The 25,208-nt window shown below is 34.0% G+C and overlaps 1 protein-coding gene across 1 annotated transcript in view; it reads left to right on the forward strand.

Moving 5' to 3' along the window:
- LOC136026263 (cysteine protease ATG4A-like) overlaps positions 1–25,208 on the forward strand; it is a 151,045-nt gene that overhangs the window by 78,324 nt on the left and 47,513 nt on the right. The window lies entirely within an intron of this gene.

The following is a 25,208-nucleotide window of genomic DNA, read 5'->3' on the forward strand; positions in this document are numbered from 1 at the left end:
AGGAGGCCTAGTTGCTCTCCAATTTTTTGATTACTTAGAAAAGCAACTAGAACTTCTAATTTTTTACGAACGTTTTCATTTGTAAAAAATATACGTAACTTACGAATTAACTTACGTAACGAACTTCTATATTCGTATTCTTACTTGTTGAAATTGCAAGCAGGTGATCAGACAGGCAGCCCATCAAAATCGCTGTGCCCTACTCTCCTTCGTTTTGGGTATTCCCCCTTTTCTATTACAATGGGTAATTTTATCTCTTCCAATGTCTGATTCTGTTTTTTCTTGTAGCCACCTTGCAGCATAACTGTGTGCCTCTTGATTTAGGAGTGGGCGCTTGTGTCAAAGATCCAGGATAAACGCAAGAACAACCTCTCCGGTTGTTAAGTTCTCTTTTTTCTTGACATTGATTTCCCTTTCTTTAAAGGAGCCTCAATTTCATCTCTTAACTTTTTACATGCATCTTTTCTCTTGACATTGATTTCTTTCTTTTTAAAGGAGTCTAAATTTCATCCCTTAGATTTTTACAAGCATCTTCCCACTTCACATTGATTTCCCTCTCCTTGATGAAGCCTCAGTTTTATCCTTTGGCTTTTTCCAGATGATGCCCCTTAAATATCCTTAATTACTGAATAAACAGAATTATTTAGAACTATCCATCAGTTGTTCCCAGTATTCATTTGCCTTTCTCTTCTGTTCGTTGGGACTGAAGTTCACATCATTATGTATGATCGGTGATACCCAAAAATATGCTATTGCTACTAGAATGCCTATAATAGACCCAGACAGAAATAAGTAGAAAAATGCATTTGCATTCGGGTGGACTACTGGAGGAACAAAACTCATTCCAATACTTATACCCACCACAATAACAGAAAACATAGTAGAATGGTAAAAGACAATTGTGGCTGGAGAGTTATAAAATGGCTCAAAAAAAATGGCTCGGTACACGGCATTGATTAAAGCTATTGGAAAATAAACTGCGAGACAGACAGGGTAACATAAGTTTTTCAAACGGTCACTTGCATTAAAACCGTGGCTTAGTCCAGTTTTTCCCAGTTTGGGCTCATGTTTTTTCAGTTCTTTGCTCCCAGAAATCACAGTGAATTGCTCCCAGAGATCAACCCAAGTCCTGTCTAAATGTATACCATTTATTAGGTGAACAGCAGTGAAATAAATCAGTATTACAATCATAGCCTCTGGCTTATATACATAGGTATTTATTACACATTCATCATATAATTTCGTCTCATAGTTACAATATTCTTGTGGAGATAATGTGTATAAAAGAAAAAATAAAGAAAACATTTTACAATTATGAATAAAGAAATGCTCCAAAAATTTCAAAAAGAAAATTTTAATATTTGGATCTGTAATTGGATCTTTAATTCCTAACCATGCTCGCATTGCCAAACCATAACCGTTTGCTGTTAGAGGAGAATTGAAAATGGCAATGAATGTGAGAACTATAAACTCGATTAGATCTTTGATCTTTTCCTTGTTCAGAGAATTCATAATATCATCCACCCACTTTTCTTTATCGGCCAGCAATATTTCGCCATACCTAACTTTTTTATTGATACGTTCTTCAACCTGATGCCTCACACTTAGTTTATCAGTACTAAATAAAACCAATAGATCAGCCACACCAAGAATAATACCCGAAAAAACTAAGTTGTTTTGTAGTCTATTGAACTCTGTGTCATTCCTGGCGAATTCCGTTTCTTCTAATTCTGTTGGTTTTCTATCGTCTCTACTATTGGATCGGTGTTTCATTGTTACGAGCATGAATGCATGATCTATCATTTGTGCTAAGACGGGGGATATTAGTCCAAGAACCAAAACCATAGCTTTAATCCATATAGGACGTGGCATCACTGTTATGGAAGATGGATTTTTGTATCTGCACTGCGTAAACCAATCGAAAATGCTCCAGAATCTTCTGGAAGAAAATGAAGTAGTATTTGGGGTTCGAGAGCTAGCAATATATTCAGCTAACTTATGGCAACAGTAGCACAGGCTCTCCAAAGAATAGAAAATTAAAAAAACAACCCCAATGTAGTAAGTTGATAATCCTAAAATCTCACTATTTGTTTGAGAATAATTCAAATATTCATCATCATCATCAGGAAACATAAAACTTTCTAAGGTATCGATCAATAGATATGATTGGTACACAGTAAATATGAAGTTAGTACACAAGATTATGAAGTCCCAAGAATACCAAGAACTTGTATTAAGATCGCCAACAAAGAAATTTTCAAACCACTGAATGATTTTTCCTGTGCAGCTATTACGTTTTTCTGATTGACCCAAGTTTTCCTGAGACTCGTTTGGTGACTGGTTCTTGTGAGTGAGAAGACCAGGCTTTATAGCCTCAGAATATTCAGAACATTCCTGGCTGAATATTCTGCAAAAGAATGTAATTAACAGCAAAGACACTATTGTTATTAGGATCATAATGAAAATTGCAGTCCATATAATACTCAGCTTCTTGAGACATATAAGAATAATTGAGGCAATGCAAAGGATGAATATCGAAGCTGTCAAGAATATTTGCCAGAAAGATGTCCTTTTCGTTGGTCGTAAGTCACTGTTGTTATTAGGGGTAAGCCAAATAGCAATGGCTAATACAACACTTTCGGTTGCGAGCAAAGCTAAATACACAAGAATCCACAGCTTGCTTGGTGTAAGACTGTATTCAGTTTGCCGAAGTCTAAAGTATACCAAATTATAATAGAGGTCAAATGCAAGAGGTGTTAAGTAAAAGCCAGCTAGTGCGCAAGTAACCGCTATAGCATATAAAAAACACACCTTTAGTTTAAAAAAATTAACCTTCATGGGTAGTCATTTATATCACTCATTTCGTCTAATATTTAAGTGTAATGCTAAAATCATACATTTAGAAAACAAAAAAAACTTTACTATATCCGTCATCTCAAAAGAAAAAAATCAAAATAATTTTCTTTTACAATTGAGATATTTTCTGTATTTAAGAAATTCTGAATGTCACTGAAGATAGAAATCTCTTAAGGTACTTTAGGGTAACGCGATGCCTCTTTCAACTAACTAAAGACTCATTCATAGTGAGATTTCACAATTCAACTAGCCAAAAGAAAAACTTGAGCCAGTTAGAATTTTTCATAGATTTTTTGATCATTGCGAATGGACCTTTGGTAGCAGAGGTCTTTATCCATTCCATACTGTTCAAATTTTGAGGACAGTTTAATGAGACCATTTTCTCTTACTTTTCAAAACATTTTCAGTATTTCGAATGCCTCTGAAGATTGAAGTTTTCTGACATGTTAAAAAACAGAACAGCAGCAAAAACTTTAGCTTCACTGTTGCCCCTTTTTGTCACTCAGCTTGGCACTGTTGACCTCCTTCCCTCTCAGGATGTTTTGAGTTTTGAGGCCGGTTTCTAAATAGTTGGAAATTAGGCATGGATTGACAGACTATAGATGGCTCAAAGGGGTAGCTTTACTAGATATTGATGTTTAGCTTTCCTTTGATAAGATTTAATTTAACCAATAGGTTAAATTATGAGACCAATAGGTCTCATATTTCAGCATGACAATATGGACAAAATATGACGTTTTTCTAAAAATTCCGCAAATCTCAAACAACCAGCGTGAATTTTTTGTTTTTATTAAAATCAAATTTATTAGGTATTGATAGTTTAAGATGGCTCAAAGGAATATTTATTTGATATCAATATTTATGGTACTTGTTTAATTTTTTCGTCTTCGCATCACGTTTAGTATGAATCTTTCTCCCCTTTCTCGTTATAACAGCTGTTTTCAAGGGGTCTTCTTCGGGTAAATAATGCCTCTAGGTTCTTTACTAGGTTGCTCGTAAGAGGGCAACCAATCAATAATCAATATATCATACACAGATAAAAAGTTGTGGCTTTTCTTAGCGGGAAAAATAAGGAACAAGCCACAGGGAATAGAGTAGAGAAATCACTCAGGTAAGACGTCATACCCCCACAAAAACAACTTTTCGAAAAAAAATTGTGTTGTTTTATTTTGTTGATAAACATGGATAAACCTTATCTTTTTGCGCATGACGATGCAGTTTTTCTCAAAAATTATATTTTATTTTTATATTACTGTCATTATATCTTCTATATTTATAAAAACTAGCTGTTGGGGTGGCGCGAAGCGCCACCCCAACACCTAGTTGGTGGGGGCGCTTCGCGCCCCCCAAGCCTCCCCTGCGCGCGTAAGTCGTTACGCGCCATATTGGTTACGCGCCATTGTAGTTGTGTCCCTGTGTCCCACCTGTGAATATAGATAGATATAAATATATTTTTAACTACGTAAAACTTGCGAATATACAACATTCTTGGCTTTCCCATTGTCTGTGCATATAAATAGATTGTCAGGTTTACCGACTCTTGAACATGCAACATATAATTGTCCATGGGAAAAACAATCTGTATTCAGATCTATACCTTATTATTCTAATGATTGCCCTTGAGCTTTGTTGATGGTGATTGCTAATCGAACATTCCCTGTGTCCCCGTCGTCATTTATATATCCCCCTGTGTCCCCCGGCGTCCCTGTTGTTGTTGTTTCCCTGTGTCCCTGATTGCTAATCGAACATTCCTTGTGTCCCGGTCGCTTTCTCTTTGAGTGTCCCGGTCGTCATTTATATTCACTATTGTGTCCCTGTGTCCCACCTGTAAATATATATATATATATATATATATATATATATATATATATATATATATATATATATATATATATATATATATATATACTAGCTGTTGGGGTGGCGCTTCGCGCCACCCCAACACCTAGTTGGTGGGGGCGCTTCGCGCCCCCCCAAGCCCCCCCGCGCGCGTAAGTCGTTACGCGCCATAATAGTTACGCGCCATTGTAGTTGTGTCCCTATGTCCCACCTGTGAATATAAATATATATATATATATATATATATATATATATATATATATATATATATATATATATATATATATATATATATATATATATATATATATATATATATATATGGTTTTAACTACGTAAAACTTGCGAATATACAACATTCTTTGCTGTCCCATTGTCTTTGCATATAAATAGATTGTCAGGTTTACCGACTCTTGAACATGCAACATATAATGGTCCATGGGAAAACAATCTGTATTCAGATCTATACCTCATGATTCTAATGATTGCCCTTGAGCTTTGTTGATGGTGATTGCTAATCGACCATTCCCTGTCCCGGTGTCCCGGTCGTCATTTACATCCCCCTGTTTCCCCCGGTGTCCCCTTTGTAGTTGTGTCCCTGTGTCCCGGTCGTCATTTATATTCCCTGTGTCCCGGTCGTCATTTGTATCCCGGTGTCCCGGTCTGTATATACATTCGTTTTTTAGTTTTGTTTTTCTCCTTTATTTTTTTCCTTTTTTTTTCTTTTTTAGCTTATTTAGATTTTTAGATTTTTTAGTTTTTTTATTAGTTTTTAGTTTTTTTTTCTTTTTAGTTTTTTTGTCCCGGTCGTCATTTATATCCCCCTGTTTCCCCCGGTGTCCCCGTTGTAGTTGTGTCCCTGTGTCCCGGTCGTCATTTATATTCCCTGTGTCCCGGTCGTCATTTGTATCCCGGTGTACCGGTCTGTATATACATTCGTTTTTTAGTTTTGTTTTTCTCCTTTATTTTTTTCCTTTTTTTTCTTTTTTAGTTTATTTAGATTTTTAGATTTTTTAGTTTTTTTATTAGTTTTTAGTTTTTTTTTCTTTTTAGTTTTTTTGTAGTTTTTAACTTCTTTTTAGTTTTGTTAATTTTTTTTTTTACTTATGTCCTGGTCGTCATTTATACTCCCTGTGTCCCGGTGCTTTGTTGATTGCTAATCGAACATTCCTTTTGTCCTGGTCGCTTTCTCTTTGAGTGTCGTCATTTATTTTTTTCTTTTTTAGTTCTTTTAGTTTTTACCTTTTTTAGTTTTTTTTAGTTTTTTAGATGAAAATTTTTTTTAGTTTTTTCCTTTTTTTCTTTTTAGTTTTTTATTGGTTTTTACCTTTATGTTAGCTTATTTTTCAGTTTTTTCCTTTTTTTTTATTTTTTTTTTATTTTTTATTTTTTTAAGTTTTTTACCTTTTTTTAGTTTTTTTAGTTTTTTTAGTTTTTTTAGTTTTTTAGCTTTTTTACTTTTTTTTATTAGTTTTTAGTTTTTTTGTAGTTTTTGCCTTTTTTTAGTTTTTTCAGTTTTTTTTTTAGTTTTTTATTGGTTTTTACCTTTATTTTAGCTTATTTTTCAGTTTTTTCCTTTTTTTTAGTTTTTTTTAGTTTTTAGTTTTTTTAGTTTTTTACCTTTTTTTAGTTTTTTTAGTTTTTTTAGTTTTTTAGCTTTTTTATTTTTTTTATTAGTTTTTAGTTTTTTTTGTAGTTTTTGCCTTTTTTTAGTTTTTTTAGTTTTTTAGCTTTTTTATTAGTTTTTAGTTTTTTTTGTAGTTTTTGCCTTTTTTTAGTTTTTTTAGTTTTTTAGCTTTTTTATTTTTTTTATTAGTTTTTAGTTTTTTTTGTAGTTTTTGCCTTTTTTTAGTTTTTTCAGTTTTGACGTCACCTGATCCAGTTTTTTCAGGTGACGTCACCTGATCCACGATCCACAGATCCACAGACAACTTATTTTTATATATATAGATAGTTTTTTTTTTTTACTTATGTCCTGGTCGTCATTTATACTCCCTGTGTCCCGGTGCTTTGTTGATTGCTAATCGAACATTCCTTTTGTCCTGGTCGCTTTCTCTTTGAGTTTCGTCATTTATTTTTTTCTTTTTTAGTTCTTTTAGTTTTTACCTTTTTTAGTTTTTTTTAGTTTTTTAGATGAAATTTTTTTTTAGTTTTTTCCTTTTTTTCTTTTTAGTTTTTTATTGGTTTTTACCTTTATTTTAGCTTATTTTTCAGTTTTTTCCTTTTTTTTAGTTTTTTTTTATTTTTATTTTTTTTAGTTTTTTACCTTTTTTTAGTTTTTTTAGTTTTTTTAGTTTTTTAGCTTTTTTACTTTTTTTATTAGTTTTTAGTTTTTTTTTGTAGTTTTTGCCTTTTTTTAGTTTTTTCAGTTTTTTTTTTAGTTTTTTATTGGTTTTTACCTTTATTTTAGCTTATTTTTCAGTTTTTTCCTTTTTTTTTAGTTTTTTTTAGTTTTTAGTTTTTTTCGTTTTTTACCTTTTTTTTAGTTTTTTTAGTTTTTTTAGTTTTTTAGCTTTTTTATTTTTTTTATTAGTTTTTAGTTTTTTTTGTAGTTTTTGCCTTTTTTTAGTTTTTTTAGTTTTTTAGCTTTTTTATTAGTTTTTAGTTTTTTTTGTAGTTTTTGCCTTTTTTTAGTTTTTTTAGTTTTTTAGCTTTTTTATTTTTTTTATTAGTTTTTAGTTTTTTTTGTAGTTTTTGCCTTTTTTAGTTTTTTCAGTTTTGACGTCACCTGATCCAGTTTTTTCAGGTGACGTCACCTGATCCATCCACAGACAGACAGACAACTTATTTTTATATATATAGATATATATATATATATATACTAGCTGTTGGGGTGGCGCTTCGCGCCACCCCAACACCTAGTTGGTGGGGGCGCTTCGCGCCCCCCCCAAGCCCCCCCGCGCGCGTAAGTCGTTACGCGCCATAATAGTTAAGCGCCATTGTAGTTGTGTCCCTATGTCCCACCTGTGAATATAGATATATATATATATATGGTTTTAACTACGTAAAACTTGCGAATATACAACATTCTTTGCTGTCCCATTGTCTTTGCATATAAATAGATTGTCAGGTTATCCCCCTGTTTCCCCCGGTGTCCCCGTTGTAGTTGTGTCCCTGTGTCCCGGTCGTCATTTATATTCCCTGTGTCCCGGGTCCCGGTCATCATTTGTATCCCGGTGTCCCGGTCTGTATATACATTCGTTTTTTAGTTTTGTTTTTCTCCTTTATTTTTTTCCTTTTTTTTCTTTTTTAGCTTATTTAGATTTTTAGATTTTTTAGTTTTTTTTATTAGTTTTTAGTTTTTATTTCTTTTTAGTTTTTTTGTCCCGGTCGTCATTTATATCCCCCTGTTTCCCCCGGTGTCCCCGTTGTAGTTGTGTCCCTGTGTCCCGGTCGTTATTTATTTTTTAGTTTTTTACCTTTTTTTAGTTTTTTTAGTTTTTTAGCTTTTTTATTTTTTTTATTAGTTTTTAGTTTTTTTGTAGTTTTTGCCTTTTTTTTAGTTTTTTTAGTTTTTTAGCTTTTTTATTAGTTTTAAGTTTTTTTTTGTAGTTTTTGCCTTTTTTTAGTTTTTTTAGTTTTTTAGCTTTTTTATTTTTTTTATTAGTTTTTAGTTTTTTTTGTAGTTTTTGCCTTTTTTTAGTTTTTTCAGTTTTGACGTCACCTGATCCAGTTTTTTCAGGTGACGTCACCTGATCCACGATCCACAGATCCACAAACAACTTATTTTTATATATATAGATAGTTTTTTTTTTTTTACTTATGTCCTGGTCGTCATTTATACTCCCTGTGTCCCGGTGCTTTGTTGATTGCTAATCGAACATTCCTTTTGTCCTGGTCGCTTTCTCTTTGAGTGTCGTCATTTATTAGTTTTTTCCTTTTTTTTTTTAGTTTTTTATTGGTTTTTACCTTTATTTTAGCTTATTTTTCAGTTTTTTCCTTTTTTTTAGTTTTTTTTTATTTTTTATTTTTTTTAGTTTTTATATATATAGATAGTTTTTTTTTTTTTACTTATGTCCTGGTCGTCATTTATACTCCCTGTGTCCCGGTGCTTTGTTGATTGCTAATCGAACATTCCTTTTGTCCTGGTCGCTTTCTCTTTGAGTGTCGTCATTCATTAGTTTTTTCCTTTTTTTTTTAGTTTTTTATTGGTTTTTACCTTTATTTTAGCTTATTTTTCAGTTTTTTCCTTTTTTTTATTTTTTTTTTATTTTTTATTTTTTTTAGTTTTTTACCTTTTTTTAGTTTTTTTAGTTTTTTTAGTTTTTTAGCTTTTTTACTTTTTTTATTAGTTTTTAGTTTTTTTTTGTAGTTTTTGCCTTTTTTTAGTTTTTTCAGTTTTTTTTTAGTTTTTTATTGGTTTTTACCTTTATAGTTTTTTTAGTTTTTTAGCTTTTTTATTTTTTTTATTAGTTTTTAGTTTTTTTTTGTAGTTTTTGCCTTTTTTTAGTTTTTTCAGTTTTGACGTCACCTAATCCAGTTTTTTCAGGTGACGTCACCTGACACATCCATCCATCCATCCATCCATCCATCCACAGACAGACAACTTATTTTTATATATATAGATATAATCTAGCGTAACGGACAGACAACTTATTTTTATATATATAGAGTTCGAAATATTTATGCAATTTCCAGTTTTTACATTCTAGTTTGTTTTCTTTTATATATATAGAAGATATAATCTAGCGTAACGGACAGACAACTTATTTTTATATATATAGATATATACTAGCTGTTGGGGTGGCGCTTCGCGCCACCCCAACACCTAGTTGGTGGGGGCGCTTCGCGCCCCCCCCAAGCCCCCCCGCGCGCGTAAGTCGTTACGCGCCATAATAGTTACGCGCCATTGTAGTTGTGTCCCTATGTCCCACCTTTGAATATAGATATATATATATATATATGGTTTTAACTACGTAAAACTTGCGAATATACAACATTCTTTGCTGTCCCATTGTCTTTGCATATAAATAGATTGTCAGGTTTACCGACTCTTGAACATGCAACATATAATGGTCCATGGGAAAACAATCTGTATTCAGATCTATACCTCATGATTCTAATGATTGCCCTTGAGCTTTGTTGATGGTGATTGCTAATCGACCATTCCCTGTCCCGGTGTCCCGGTCGTCATTTACATCCCCCTGTTTCCCCCGGTGTCCCCGTTGTAGTTGTGTCCCTGTGTCCCGGTCGTCATTTATATTCCCTGTGTCCCGGGTCCCGGTCATCATTTGTATCCCGGTGTCCCGGTCTGTATATACATTCGTTTTTTAGTTTTGTTTTTCTCCTTTATTTTTTTCCTTTTTTTTTTCTTTTTTAGCTTATTTAGATTTTTAGATTTTTTAGTTTTTTTTATTAGTTTTTAGTTTTTATTTCTTTTTAGTTTTTTTGTCCCGGTCGTCATTTATATCCCCCTGTTTCCCCCGGTGTCCCCGTTGTAGTTGTGTCCCTGTGTCCCGGTCGTTATTTATATTCCCTGTGTCCCGGTCGTCATTTGTATCCCGGTGTACATGTCCTGGTCGCTTTCTCTTTGAGTGTCGTCATTTATTAGTTTTTTCCTTTTTTTTTTAGTTTTTTATTGGTTATTACCTTTATTTTAGCTTATTTTTCAGTTTTTTCCTTTTTTTTAGTTTTTTTTTATTTTTTATTTTTTTTATTTTTTATTTTTTTTAGTTTTTTACCTTTTTTTAGTTTTTTTAGTTTTTTTAGTTTTTTAGCTTTTTTACTTTTTTTATTAGTTTTTAGTTTTTTTTTGTAGTTTTTGCCTTTTTTTAGTTTTTTCACTTTTTTTTTTAGTTTTTTATTGGTTTTTACCTTTATAGTTTTTTTAGTTTTTTAGCTTTTTTATTTTTTTTATTAGTTTTTAGTTTTTTTTGTAGTTTTTGCCTTTTTTTAGTTTTTTCAGTTTTGACGTCACCTGATCCAGTTTTTTCAGGTGACGTCACCTGACACATCCATCCATCCATCCACAGACAGACAGACAACTTATTTTTATATAGATAGATATATATATATATATATATATATATATATATATATATATATATATATATATATATATATATATATATATATATATATATATATATATTTTTAACTACGTAAAACTTGCGAATATACAACATTCTTGGCTGTCCCATTGCCTGTGCATATAAATAGATTGTCAGGTTTACCGACTCTTGAACATGCAACATATAATTTTCCATGGGTAAAACAATCTGTATTCAGATCTATACCTCATTATTCTAATGATTGCCCTTGAACTTTGTTGATGGTGATTGCTAATCGAACATTCCCTGTGTCCCCGTCGTCATTTATATATCCCCCTGTGCCCCCCAGCGTCCCCGTTGTTGTTGTTGTTTCCCTGCGTCCCGGTCGTCATTTGTGTCCCGGTGTCCCAGTCTGTAATTTCTCTTTGAGTGTCCTGGTCGTCATTTATATTCCCTGTGTCCCGGTCGTCATTTGTGTCTCGGTGCTTTGTTGATGGTGATAGCTAATCGAACATTCCTTGTGTCCCGGTCGCTTTCTCTTTGAGTGTCCCGGTAGTCATTTATATTCCCTATATCCCGGTGTCCCGGTCGTCATTGGTGTCCCGATGTCCCCGTCTTTAATCTCGTCAGTCGACAAACATGACGTCAGTCGACACACAAACATGACGTCACTCGACACACACACAGACAACTTACCTATATATCTGACAGCTAGTATATAGCCCAACAGCTAGTATTATTATATATAGCATTTATTATCGTGTAATATGTTATGTTGTGTAATTACATAATTGTATTATATATTGTTGTCACTTGCAGTAGATTTATGAGTTTCCTTTGAGATGAGTCCTTAAGAAAACGTATTATGTGACAGTGTTTCACTAGACGCAAATAAAAAAAGAAGGAAAATCAAAACGGGACTAGTGTAATATGTAATGTTGTGTAATTATATAACTGGATTATATATTGTTGTCACTTGCAGTAGATTTATGAGTTTCCTTTGAAATGAGTCCTTAAGAAAACGTATTATGTGACAGTGTTTCACTAGACACAAATAAAAAAAGAAGGAAAATCAAAAACAAGACTCACTACAGCATTGACAGGGAATAAGAAATTTTCCTTGTGGCTCAAGACGGGGGACTGCAAATCTCCTCATTGTGTATTCAGCCAGAGATAATTCAATGGGATTCTTTTCATTTGGATTTGTCACCATTTTGTTGTTTCTCATACAGTTTTTTTTTTAAACCTAGGCAGTGGTGTAATTTCGTCCTAATCCCAAAAAGGGGGGGGGGTAAATTTTGACCCAATTTTCCAAAATCAAGCGAAAATGACAATGAAGGCTGAAAAATGACCCATACAGTACCAATAAGGTAAAAATTCACTAAACAAATCTGACTCTTTTCTGTAGATTCCTGAATTATGCAGGCTTATCTTAGTTTTGGCAAGATCATTGCATCGAAGAAATTGATGTTATCGCACCTCAAGCAACTTTTACTTAGAATGCATTTCATGGGACATACTTTGACATATTTAAACATCAAAATTGGATGTTGTATGGACATTACTAATTCAGTAAGTTGTAGTGAAGAAAACTGAAATTTCGCAATAGGGATTAGTGACGAATAATCCTGACATATTTTTATTGCAATTTATTATGCTACTTACGCTCTACTGACCAGCTCCTCCCTTGGCTGTTCTAATTGGACTGTGAACATTCTAACTTTGGCCCCGCCTACCGTTTCTTGTTTTTGGACACTGGGCTATTTCATTCCGCTGCTAGAATAGGAACTAACTCGCGAGAGATAAATTAATCTACAATCCTGCCTTGAACTTCATTTTTTGCGCTAATAAGGCGGAAAATGCAAGCAATGATATTGTTTCGAAATCTGCGCAATAATACAAGACGGATATACTGTTGAAGGCCAAGGAAATTCTTTGGCCGCTAGCTGGCATGACTACTCGCGCTTCTGATCGCGTAAAGCCACAGGATATTGTATAACGACTGACGTCATTATAAGGATTGAGCATTATGACGTCATGTATATATTTTGTATGTTTGTATATGACGTCATTATAAGTTGACGTCATTATGAATATTTAAGGCTTTTTATATGACGTCATTATAAGTATATAAGGGTTGCGATTAAAAGAGAATATTTAGTATAAATCCTACAATGGCAGAAGAAACAGCCGAGGAATCAAATCGTGCGAGAAATTTTAGTATAAATCCTGCAATGGCAGAAGAAACAGCCGAGGAAGCTGCTCAAAGAGTTAATGCCAAAAGGCTTGCGGCTAAAAGGGAAAGTAAGAAAAGAAAGCTTGCCGAGGAATCCCAAGAACAACGTGAAAACAGGTTTGCGTCTCAAAGAGAAATTACCAAAAAAAAATCGTGCCGAGGAATCACAAGAACAACGTGAAAACAGGCTCGCGGCTCAAAGAGATAGTGCTAAAAGAAAGCGTGCCGAGGAATCAAAAGAACAACGTGAAAACAGGCTTGAGGCTCAAAGAGATAATGCCAAAAGAAAGCATTTCGAGGAATCACAAGAGCAACGTGAAAATTATCGCCTGACATTCAGGTAAAGCCCAGTCGAAAATTATAGCTTGAGTAGATGTGTTCAAATCGGGACTATGTCTAAAATTTGTCCCTATTGCAAGGCCTTGAAATTTAAGAATAAAACAATGGGAATGTGTTGCGCCTCAGGAAAAGTTAAACTTCCTCAACTGGCTGTACCATTAGAGCCACTGAAGACTTTGTGTACTGGAACTACGTCAGAATCTAAGCATTTTTATCAAACATCAGAAAATATAAGTCATGTTTCCAAATGACGTCATTTGGTGCCCATATCGAAAATCAAGATCAATTTATGCCTACTTTCAAAGTAAAAGGTAAAATTTATAAGAGAGCAGGGTCCTTCTACCATTCTCAGGTGATAATCATAAATTTTACACCTGTACTTCATCAGTGATAGTAATTTTGAATTGAATTCACGTTGCGAAATTTCTCCCGATTTTATAAAGGACTATCGTTTCCCAATTACAACATCTTTTCCACGAAAAGAATGATTTAGTGCGCCTGTTCAAAACAGCAATCGATTTGATGCCTACTGATACGCATAAAATTGTTATTTCCGCTGACAAAACGCCTACTGGCGAACATGTGCGTAGATACAATGCTCCAACTATCGACGAAGTGGCAATCATTATGGTCGGTGATCAGTTTTTACCTCGAGATATTATTCTTCATGAGTGAAACGCTCAGTTGGTAAGAATTGCTGAAACTCATCGATGCTACGATGCCCTACAATATCCTATCATTTTTTGGGATGGAGCCGACGGCTATCACTTTAATAATAAATTGATAGATCCATCCACTCACAAACAAACGGATAAGAAATGCAGCGCAATGAATTATTTTTCCTATAGAGTAATGATTCGTCACATTGAAGATAATTATATTTTAAAATGCCCTCAATTGTTTCACCAATACATCGTTGATATGTATCCAAAGATTGAATCAGAACGTTTGCTATTTATCCGTCTGAATCAGACCAAGCTCCGCTCTGAACAATGCATTCATTTGCGAGATGCAGTTGTAAATGACGGTAATACCACTAACGTTGAAAGTTTAACGATTTTACCTTCGTCATATGCTGGCAGTCCCCGTCATATGCATGAATATGCTCAAGATGCTATTGCGTATGTTCGTCTCTATGATCGTCCAGATTTATTTATTACATTTACATCTAATCAATCTTGGGACGAGATACAGCAGCTTTTACTTCAAGGACAATCGGCGGTTCATAGACATGACATTATGGCCCGTGTCTTCTGGCAAAAGTTGAAATCACTGATAAACTACATAGTAAAACTTAAAGTGCTTGGGTGAGTGCGATGCTGGATGTACTCAGTGGAATGGCAAAAACGAGGATTGCCACACGCACATATTTTAATCTGGCTACCTGATAAAATTACTTCTAATGAAATTGACGATGTGATTTACGCTGAGATACCTGATGAAAATGTCGATAAGGGCTTATATGATATTGTGGTAAAAAATATGACACATGGACCTTACGGTGCACCGAATGAAAAATCACCATGCATGGCCAAAGGAAGGTGCACAAAGCAATATCCTCGACTTTTAGTACCCAACAAAATTACCGGCAATGATGGTTATCCACTATATAGAAGAAGATCTTCTGAAGATGGCGGTAAAACAGCAATAATAAAGAAGCATAACCGTACCACCATCGAAGTAGATAACCAGTGGGTTGTTCCATATTCATCTTTATTATCAAAAACAATTAATGCACACATAAACGTTGAATATTGTAACTCCGTAAAGGCAATCAAATACATATGTAAATACGTCAACAAAGGCAGTGACATGGCAGTTTTTGGCTTACAGTCCGAAATCGGTGATATCGATGAAATCGTACAATATCCAGCAGGAATATACATAAGTAGCAATGAAGCTGTTTGGAGAATTCTTTCATTTCCGATACATGAACGAAGTCCAGCTCTTGTTCACTTAGCGGTACATTTACAGAATGGTCAACGTGTTTATTTTTCGGAATCCAACGTGCAACAAAGAGCCCTGAATCCACCGGCTACAACGTTAACTGCTTTCTTTTCGTTATGTCAAAATGATTCTTTTGCAGAAAAACTGCTGTATACTGAAGTGCCTTCGTAATACACGTGGAATGCTAAAAAGAAATCATTTGAACGTCGAAAACAGGGTAAGTCAGTCGTCGGCCAACCTACCTTCTTCAAAGATACCACGATAGGAAGACTCTACACCATTCACCCCAATCAACATGAATGATTCTTTCTCCGCCTGCTTTTGGTGAATGTACCCGGTCCGACGTCCTTTGAGTATTTGAGAACTGTAAACGGTACTATACATTACACTTACCGTAGTGCATGCCAAGCTCTGAATTTATTGGAGAATGACCAACAGTGGGTCATTATTGCATAACTGCATCAATGACGCGTGCGAAACGTAAACTCCAAGTCAAATTCGTGCATTATTTGGAATCATACTAACAACTTGCTCTCCTTCAGCTCCTACAGAGTTATGGGAGAAATATAAATCGAAAATGGCCGATGACTCTATCGAAAACGGTTAGAGACGTCAGATATGACCTTTGATTTTACATCAGAAATTCATAACTACACTTTAGTTATTATTGAAGATTTGTGCTTATGTATGGCAAACAAACCTCTTCAGGTTTTGGGAATGCCTTCATCTAATCGTAACGCTGCTGTTTCGACATGTGTAGAATTGGATCGTGAACAAAGTTACAACACGAGTGATCTATTGTCGTATGTACAAAATAATATTTCCAAGTTAACGTCTGAGCTAAAAGAGATTTATGATATGATAATGTATTGTGTCGATAACAACTTTGGAGAAATCTTCTTTTTGGATGCGCCAGGAGGTACTGGTAAAACGTTCTCGATAAAATTGATTCTGGCATCAATTCGATCAAAAAATGACATGTGTTGACAATTGCGTCGTCCGGAATAGCCGCAACGTTGCTGGCGGAAGAACTGCTCATTCCGCTTTGAAATGGCCTCTGAATTTGCATTCTACAGAAATTCCCACGTGCAATATTTCCAAATCTTCTGGGATGGGTAAAGTATTGCAGCAATGCAAACTTATTATTTGGGACGAGTGCACAATGGCACACAAAAAATCGCTCAAGGCTCTGGAGCGATCATTGCGAGATTTGCGAGGAAATTCGAAACGCTTTGGCAGCACATTAATATTGCTAGCGGGAGATATCAGGCAAACATTACCTATAATACCTAGATCAACCCCTGCGGACGAATGGGCAAACGTAAAGACACTAATCTATATATTATTAACTATAAATATGCGTGTCCGATTGCAAAACGATGACTTTGGGGAAATATTTTCAGATCAATTGCTGGCAATTGGAAACGGAAAGCTCCCAGTAGACTTAATTTCAGGGCGTAATATTCTAACCAATTATAAAATCATAAGTGGCTAAGTTAACGAGCGATTCTGGCAGCCAAGAATAAAGACTTCCACAAAATCAACAATATTATTTTGACCAAGATTCGAGACCAGGCAGTCATTTACAAGTCAGTCGACACAGTTCTGGAACCAAACGAAGCGGTTAATTATCCATCTGAATTTTTAAATTCCCTGGATCTCCCAGGGTTTCCACCACACGTGCTACAACTAAAAATTGGCGTACCAATAATACTCTTACGAAATATTAACCCACCAAAGCTTTGCAATGGCTCGCGACTTGCCGTAAAAAAACAAACAATGGAAAACGTAATAGAGGCAACAATCTTGACAGGGCCTTTTGAGGGTGAGGCTGTTCTTATTCCTCGCATTCCCATGATTCCAACGGATCTGCCTTTTCAATTTAAAAGATTGCAACTCCCAGTTCGATTAGCATTTGCAGTCACCATTAACAAAGCTCAAGGGCAATCATTAGAAAAATGCGGTATAGATCTTAATACAGATTGTTTTTCCCATGGACAATTGTATGTTGCAATTGCACGTTACAATTAATGTTGTATTACAATTAATACGAACATGTTGCATGTTCGAGGGTCGATAAACCTGACTATCTATTTATATGCACAGACAATGGGACAGCGAAGAATGTTGTATATTCGCAAGTTTTACGTAGTTAATTTATATTGTATATGTATATCTATCTATCTATCTATCTTGCATATGACGTCATCATAAGTATATAAGGCTTTGTATATGCACAGACAATAGAACAGCGAAGAATGTTGTATATTCGCAAGTTTTACATAGTTAAAAACATATATATATCTATCTTTATTCACAGGTGGGACACAGGGACACATTTACAATGGCACGTAAAAACTTACGCGCGCGAGGGGGCTTGGGGGGGGCAAAGTGCCCCCACCAACTAGGTGGTGGTGTGGTGGTGTGTATAAACATATGAATATATAAACCACATTTAACTTTCACGACAATTTATTCTTTGTTCTCTTCAACAAATTTCATCCAAGTACTAACATTAAGCTCTATATCTAGGTTTGCCTTTCTTAGCAATTCATAGTTTCGTATGAAATCAAGAATTTTGAACAGCATATCTTCAGTTTCTAAATCAAACACACCCAAACACATCAATGTTATCACATCATCATTATCAAAACACATTTTGAGAACTCGGCAAAGATTGAAGTACTTCCAGTCGAAACTGTCAAAATTTTCTTTCTTAAGAGTGGTAATGTCCGATCTTTCTGGGATATTAGAATCAAATCTTGCTAAAAATGGAGCCAAAAGGGTCAGTATCTGGTTTTCTTTTGTCTTTAATATATGGCTACAAAAATCGTTCTTTGATTTTTCTTGCTGGGTGGGATCCAGCAAGGGGGCTAAATGTGGTATCAGCAGCGTTAGGTAATAGAGATCCCAAAATGCAGAAACAGCTTCAGAATATGTATCAGTTATTATATCTCTCTTTAATCGGTCAATGCACCCAAGATCACAATTAAGATGATAGATGTATTCTTCAGACAAGCGTTCGTCACAAAAAACCCACTCTTGCGAATGGTAGGCCTTGTGAAGGTAGTAGAATATTACCAGTATATACATACTAGCTGTTAGGGTGGCGTGAAGCACCACCCCAACACCTAGCTGGTGGGGCGCTTCGCGCCCCCCAAGCCCCCCTCGCGCGCGTAAGTCGTTACGCGCCATATTAGTTATGCGCCAATATTCAGATCTATACCTCATGATTCTAATGATTGCCCTTGAGCTTTGTTGATGGTGATTGCTAATCGACCATTCCCTGTCCCGGTGTCCCGGTCGTCATTTACATCCCCCTGTTTCCCCCGGTGTCCCCGTTGTAGTTGTGTCCCTGTGTCCCGGTCGTCATTTATATTCCCTGTGTCCCGGGTCCCGGTCATCATTTGTATCCCGGTGTCCCGGTCTGTATATACATTCGTTTTTTAGTTTTGTTTTTCTCCTTTATTTTTTTCCTTTTTTTTTCTTTTTTAGCTTATTTAGATTTTTAGATTTTTTAGTTTTTTTTATTAGTTTTTAGTTTTTATTTCTTTTTAGTTTTTTTGTCCCGGTCGTCATTTATATCCCCCTGTTTCCCCCGGTGTCCCCGTTGTAGTTGTGTCCCTGTGTCCCGGTCGTTATTTATATTCCCTGTGTCCCGGTCGTCATTTGTATCCCGGTGTACCGGTCTGTATATACATTCGTTTTTTAGTTTTGTTTTTCTCCTTTATTTTTTTCCTTTTTTTTTCTTTTTTAGTTTATTTAGATTTTTAGATTTTTTAGTTTTTTTATTAGTTTTTAGTTTTTTTTTCTTTTTAGTTTTTTTGTAGTTTTTACCTTCTTTTTAGTTTTGTTAATTTTTTTTTTTACTTGTGTCCTGGTCGTCATTTATACTCCCTGTGTCCCGGTGCTTTGTTGATTGCTAATCGAACATTCCTTTTGTCCTGGTCGCTTTCTCTTTGAGTGTCGTCATTTATTTTTTTCTTTTTTAGTTCTTTTAGTTTTTACCTTTTTTAGTTTTTTTTTAGTTTTTAGTTTTTTTAGTTTTTTACCTTTTTTTAGTTTTTTTAGTTTTTTTAGTTTTTTAGCTTTTTTATTTTTTTTATTAGTTTTTAGTTTTTTTGTAGTTTTTGCCTTTTTTTTAGTTTTTTTAGTTTTTTAGCTTTTTTATTAGTTTTTAGTTTTTTTTGTAGTTTTTGCCTTTTTTTAGTTTTTTTAGTTTTTTAGCTTTTTTATTTTTTTTATTAGTTTTTAGTTTTTTTTGTAGTTTTTGCCTTTTTTTAGTTTTTTCAGTTTTGACGTCACCTGATCCAGTTTTTTCAGGTGACGTCACCTGATCCACGATCCACAGATCCACAGACAACTTATTTTTATATATATAGATAGTTTTTTTTTTTTTACTTATGTCCTGGTCGTCATTTATACTCCCTGTGTCCCGGTGCTTTGTTGATTGCTAATCGAACATTCCTTTTGTCCTGGTCGCTTTCTCTTTGAGTGTCGTCATTTATTAGTTTTTTCCTTTTTTTTTTAGTTTTTTATTGGTTTTTACCTTTATTTTAGCTTATTTTTCAGTTTTTTCCTTTTTTTTAGTTTTTTTTTATTTTTTATTTTTTTTAGTTTTTTACCTTTTTTTAGTTTTTTTAGTTTTTTTAGTTTTTTAGCTTTTTTACTTTTTTTATTAGTTTTTAGTTTTTTTTTGTAGTTTTTGCCTTTTTTTAGTTTTTTCAGTTTTTTTTTTAGTTTTTTATTGGTTTTTACCTTTATAGTTTTTTTAGTTTTTTAGCTTTTTTATTTTTTTTATTAGTTTTTAGTTTTTTTTGTAGTTTTTGCCTTTTTTTAGTTTTTTCAGTTTTGACGTCACCTGATCCAGTTTTTTCAGGTGACGTCACCTGACACATCCATCCACACATCCACAGACAGACAACTTATTTTTATATATATAGATAGAAGATATATATATATCTATCTATATAAAAATAAGTTGTCTGTCTGTCTGTGGATGGGTCAGGTGACGTCACCTGAAAAAACTGGATCAGGTGACGTCAAAACTGAAAAAACTAAAAAAAGGCAAAAACTACAAAAAAAACTAAAAACTAATAAAAAAAATAAAAAAGCTAAAAAACTAAAAAAACTAAAAAAAGGCAAAAACTACAAAAAAAACTAAAAACTAATAAAAAAGCTAAAAAACTAAAAAAACTAAAAAAAGGCAAAAACTACAAAAAAAACTAAAAACTAATAAAAAAAATAAAAAAGCTAAAAAACTAAAAAAACTAAAAAAACTAAAAAAAGGTAAAAAACTAGAAAAACTAAAAACTAAAAAAAACTAAAAAAAAGGAAAAAAACTGAAAAATAAGCTAAAATAAAGGTAAAAACTAATAAAAAACTAAAAAAAAAAACTGAAAAAACTAAAAAAAGGCAAAAACTACAAAAAAAACTAAAAACTAATAAAAAAAGTAAAAAAGCTAAAAAACTAAAAAAACTAAAAAAACTAAAAAAAGGTAAAAAACTAAAAAAAATAAAAAATAAAAAAAAACTAAAAAAAAGGAAAAAACTGAAAAATAAGCTAAAATAAAGGTAAAAACCAATAAAAAACTAAAAAGAAAAAAAGGAAAAAACTAAAAAAAAATTTCATCTAAAAAACTAAACAAAACTAAAAAAGGTAAAAACTAAAAGAACTAAAAAAGAAAAAAAAAATAAATGACGACACTCAAAGAGAAAGCGACCAGGACAAAAGGAATGTTTGATTAGCAATCAACAAAGCACCGGGACACAGGGAGTATAAATGAAAAAAGCTAAAAAACTAAAAAAACTAAAAAAAGGCAAAAACTACAAAAAAACTAAAAACTAATAAAAAAAATAAAAAAGCTAAAAAACTAAAAAAACTAAAAAAACTAAAAAAAGGTAAAAAACTAAAAAAACTAAAAACTAAAAAAAACTAAAAAAAAGGAAAAAACTGAAAAATAAGCTAAAATAAAGGTAAAAACCAATAAAAAACTAAAAAAAAAACTGAAAAAACTAAAAAAGGGCAAAAACTACAAAAAAAAACTAAAAACTAATAAAAAAAGTAAAAAAGCTAAAAAACTAAAAAAACTAAAAAAAGGTAAAAAACTAAAAAAAATAAAAAATAAAAAAAAAATAAAAAAAAGGAAAAAACTGAAAAATAAGCTAAAATAAAGGTAAAAACCAATAAAAAACTAAAAAGAAAAAAAGGAAAAAACTAAAAAAAATTTTCATCTAAAAAACTAAAAAAAACTAATAAAGGTAAAAACTAAAAGAACTAAAAAAGAAAAAAATAAATGACGACACTCAAAGAGAAAGCGACCAGGACAAAAGGAATGTTCGATTAGCAATCAACAAAGCACCGGGAAACAGGGAGTATAAATGACGACCAGGACATAAGTAAAAAAAAAAACTAACAAAACTAAAAAGAAGGTAAAAACTACAAAAAAACTAAAAAGAAAAAAAAACTAAAAACTAATAAAAAAACTAAAAAATCTAAAATTCTAAATAAACTAAAAAAGAAAAAAAAAGGAAAAAAATAAAGGAGAAAAACAAAACTAAAAAACGAATGTATATACAGACCGGGACACCGGGATACAAATGACGACCGGGACACAGGGAATATAAATGACGACCGGGACACAGGGACACAACTACAACGGGGACACCGGGGGAAACAGGGGGATATAAATGACGACCGGGACACCGGGACAGGGAATGGTCGATTAGCAATCACCATCAACAAAGCTCAAGGGCAATCATTAGAATCATGAGGTATAGATCTGAATACAGATTGTTTTCCCATGGACCATTATATGTTGCATGTTCAAGAGTCGGTAAACCTGACAATCTATTTATATGCAAAGACAATGGGACAGCAAAGAATGTTGTATATTCGCAAGTTTTACGTAGTTAAAACCATATATATATATATATATATATATATATATATATATATATATATATATATATATATATATATATATATATATATATATATATATATATATATATATATATATATATATATATATATATATATATATATATATATATATATCTATATTCACAGGTGGGACATAGGGACACAACTACAATGGCGCGTAACTATTATGGCGCGTAACGACTTACGCGCGCGGGGGGGCTTGGGGGGGGCGCGAAGCGCCCCCACCAACTAGGTGTTGGGGTGGCGCGAAGTGCCACCCCAACAGCTAGTATATATATATATATATATATATATATATATATGTGTGTGTTTTTAACTACGTAAAACATGCGAATATACAACATTCTTCGCTGTCCCATTGTCTGTGCATATAAATAGATTGTCAGGTTTACTGACTCTTGAACATGCAACATATAATTGTCCATGGGAAAAACAATCCGTATTCAGATCTATACCTCATTATTCTAATGATGTGTCCCTGTGTCCCGGTCGTCATTTATATTCCCTGTGTCCCGGTCGTCATTTGTGTCCCGGTGTCCCAGTTTGTAATTTCTCTTTGAGTGTCCCGGTCGTCATTTATATTCCCTGTGTCCCGGTCTGTAATTTCTATCCGAACAATCCCTGTGTCCTGGTCGTCATTTATATATGACGGGGGCACAGGGGGCCTGTGCCCCCGGCGTCCCCGTTGTAGTTTTGTCCCTGTGTCCCCGTCGTCATTTATATTCCCCTTTGTCCCGGTCGTCATTTGTGTCCCGGTATGTAATTTCATCAGTTGACAAACATGACGTCAGTCGATACACAAACATGACGCGACACACACACACACACAGACAACTTATTTATATATATATATAGACTAGCTGTTGGGGTGGCGCTTCGCGCCACCCCAACACCTAGTTGGTGGGGCGCTTCGCGCCCCCCCAAGCCCCCCCGCGCGCGTAAGTCGTTACGCGCCATATTAGTTACGCGCCATTGTAGTTGTGTCCCTGTGTCCCACCTGTGAATATAGATAGATTTATATATGTGTTTCAAACTACGTAAAAATTGCGAATATACAACATTTTTGGCTTTCCCACTACTGGAAGCTTTCCGTTTCCAATTGCCAGCAATTGATCTGAAAATGTTTGACCAGAATCATCGTTTTGCAATCGGACACGCATATTTGTAGTTGATTTTAATATTTTTACGTGTGCCCATAAATTAGAATTTTTCAGGCAAGCATTCATTTCGTCTGCAGGAGTTAAACTACGTAAAAATTGCGAATATACAACATTCTTGGCTTTCCCATTGTCTGTGCATATACAAAGCCGTATGCACTAATAATGACGTCATATGCAAACGCTCTTTTTACAAACAAACAAACATGCATACACACAACTCGTTTTTATATAGATAGATAGATAGATGGATACAATACAAATTAACTGCGTAAAACTTGCGAATATACAACATTCTTCGCTGTCCAATTGTCGCTGCATATAAATAGATTGTCAGGTTTACCGACCCTCGAACATGCAACGTACAATTGTCCATGGGAAAAACAATCAGTATTAAGATCTATACCACATTTTTCTAATGATTGACCTTGAGCTTTGTTAATGGTGATTGCAAATGCTAATCGAGTTGGGAATTGCAATCTTTTAAATTGAAAAGGCAGATCCGTTGGAATCATGGGAATGCGAGGAATAAGAACAGCCTTACCCTCAAAATGCCCTGTCAAGATTGTCGCCTTTATTAGGCTTTCCATTGTTTTTTTTTTACGGCAAGTCGCGTGCCATTGCAAAGCTTTGGTGGGTCGCCTATTTTTAGTTGTAGCACGTGTGGTGGAAACCCTGAAAGATATATGGAATTTAAAAATTCAGATGGATAATTAACCGCTTCATTTGGTTCCAAAACTGTGTCGACTGACTTGCAAAGGACTGCCTGGTCTCGAATCTTGGTCAAAACAATATTGTTGATTTCGTGGACGTCTATATTTTTGGGTGCGAGAATCGCTCTTTCACTTAGCCATTTATTATTTTTATAATTTTTTAGAATATTCGGAAATACTTTTTCAATCAATTCATTTTTGGACGTCACTAAACTACAGAAATCAGCAGGTAGTTGTATACGTCCTGAAATTGAGTCTATCGTATCATAAATGTCTTTTTGTTCCGACGTTGAATCAAAAGTCATTTCTGACGTCTCTAACTGTTTTCGATGGAGTATATCTTCGGACATTTTTGACTTATATTTTTCCCATAACTCTGTAGGAGCTGATGGAGAGCAAGTGTACGAATTTGACTTGGGGTTGACGTTTCGCACGCGTCATTGATGCAGTTATCCCAGTGTTGGTCATTCTCCAATAAATTCAGAGCTTGGCATGCACTACGGTAAGTGTCATGTATAGTACCGTTTACAGTTCTCAAATACTCAAAGGATGTCGGACCGGGTACATTCACCAAAAGCAGGCGTAGAAAGAAGCATTCATGTTGATTGGGGTGAACGGTGTAGAGTCTTCCTATCGTGGTATCTTTGAAGATGGTAGGTTGGCCGTAAACCCACTGGTTATCTACGTCGATGGTGGTACCGTTGCCATTGTAGGTTTTTCAGTCATTTTACAATTAGAAATTTCTCTTTCAACGGTCTTCTTACAATTAAAAATTTGTCTTTGAACGATATTCTTAAATACCTGTGTCCTGGTCGTCATTTATATTCCCTGTGTCCCGGTCGTCATTTGTGTCCCGGTATCCCAGTCTGTAATTTCTCTTTTTTCTTTTTTCAGTTTTCTTTTTCTTCTTTATTTTTCAGCTTCACTATGAAATACATATCGCCGAACCTTTGTTTTTTTAACTAAAATCTGGTAGTCATTGATGACCTTCTCCAAGTCAAAATCCCAAACCCAATCATCATCGCTATCATTTTCAGTTTTAATATGTTTTGACTCTCGCTGTCCAGGTGGATCTTCATCTAACTGCGCGGTTTTGCGTTCTTTAGCCTCAAGCCTGTTTCCTTGCTGTTCTTTTGATTCCTCGGCACGCTTTCTTTTCTGACTTTCTCTATCAGCAGCAAGTTT

The sequence above is a fragment of the Artemia franciscana genome, chromosome 4 (assembly GCF_032884065.1).
Source record: "Artemia franciscana chromosome 4, ASM3288406v1, whole genome shotgun sequence".
Lineage (NCBI taxonomy): Eukaryota > Metazoa > Arthropoda > Branchiopoda > Anostraca > Artemiidae > Artemia > Artemia franciscana.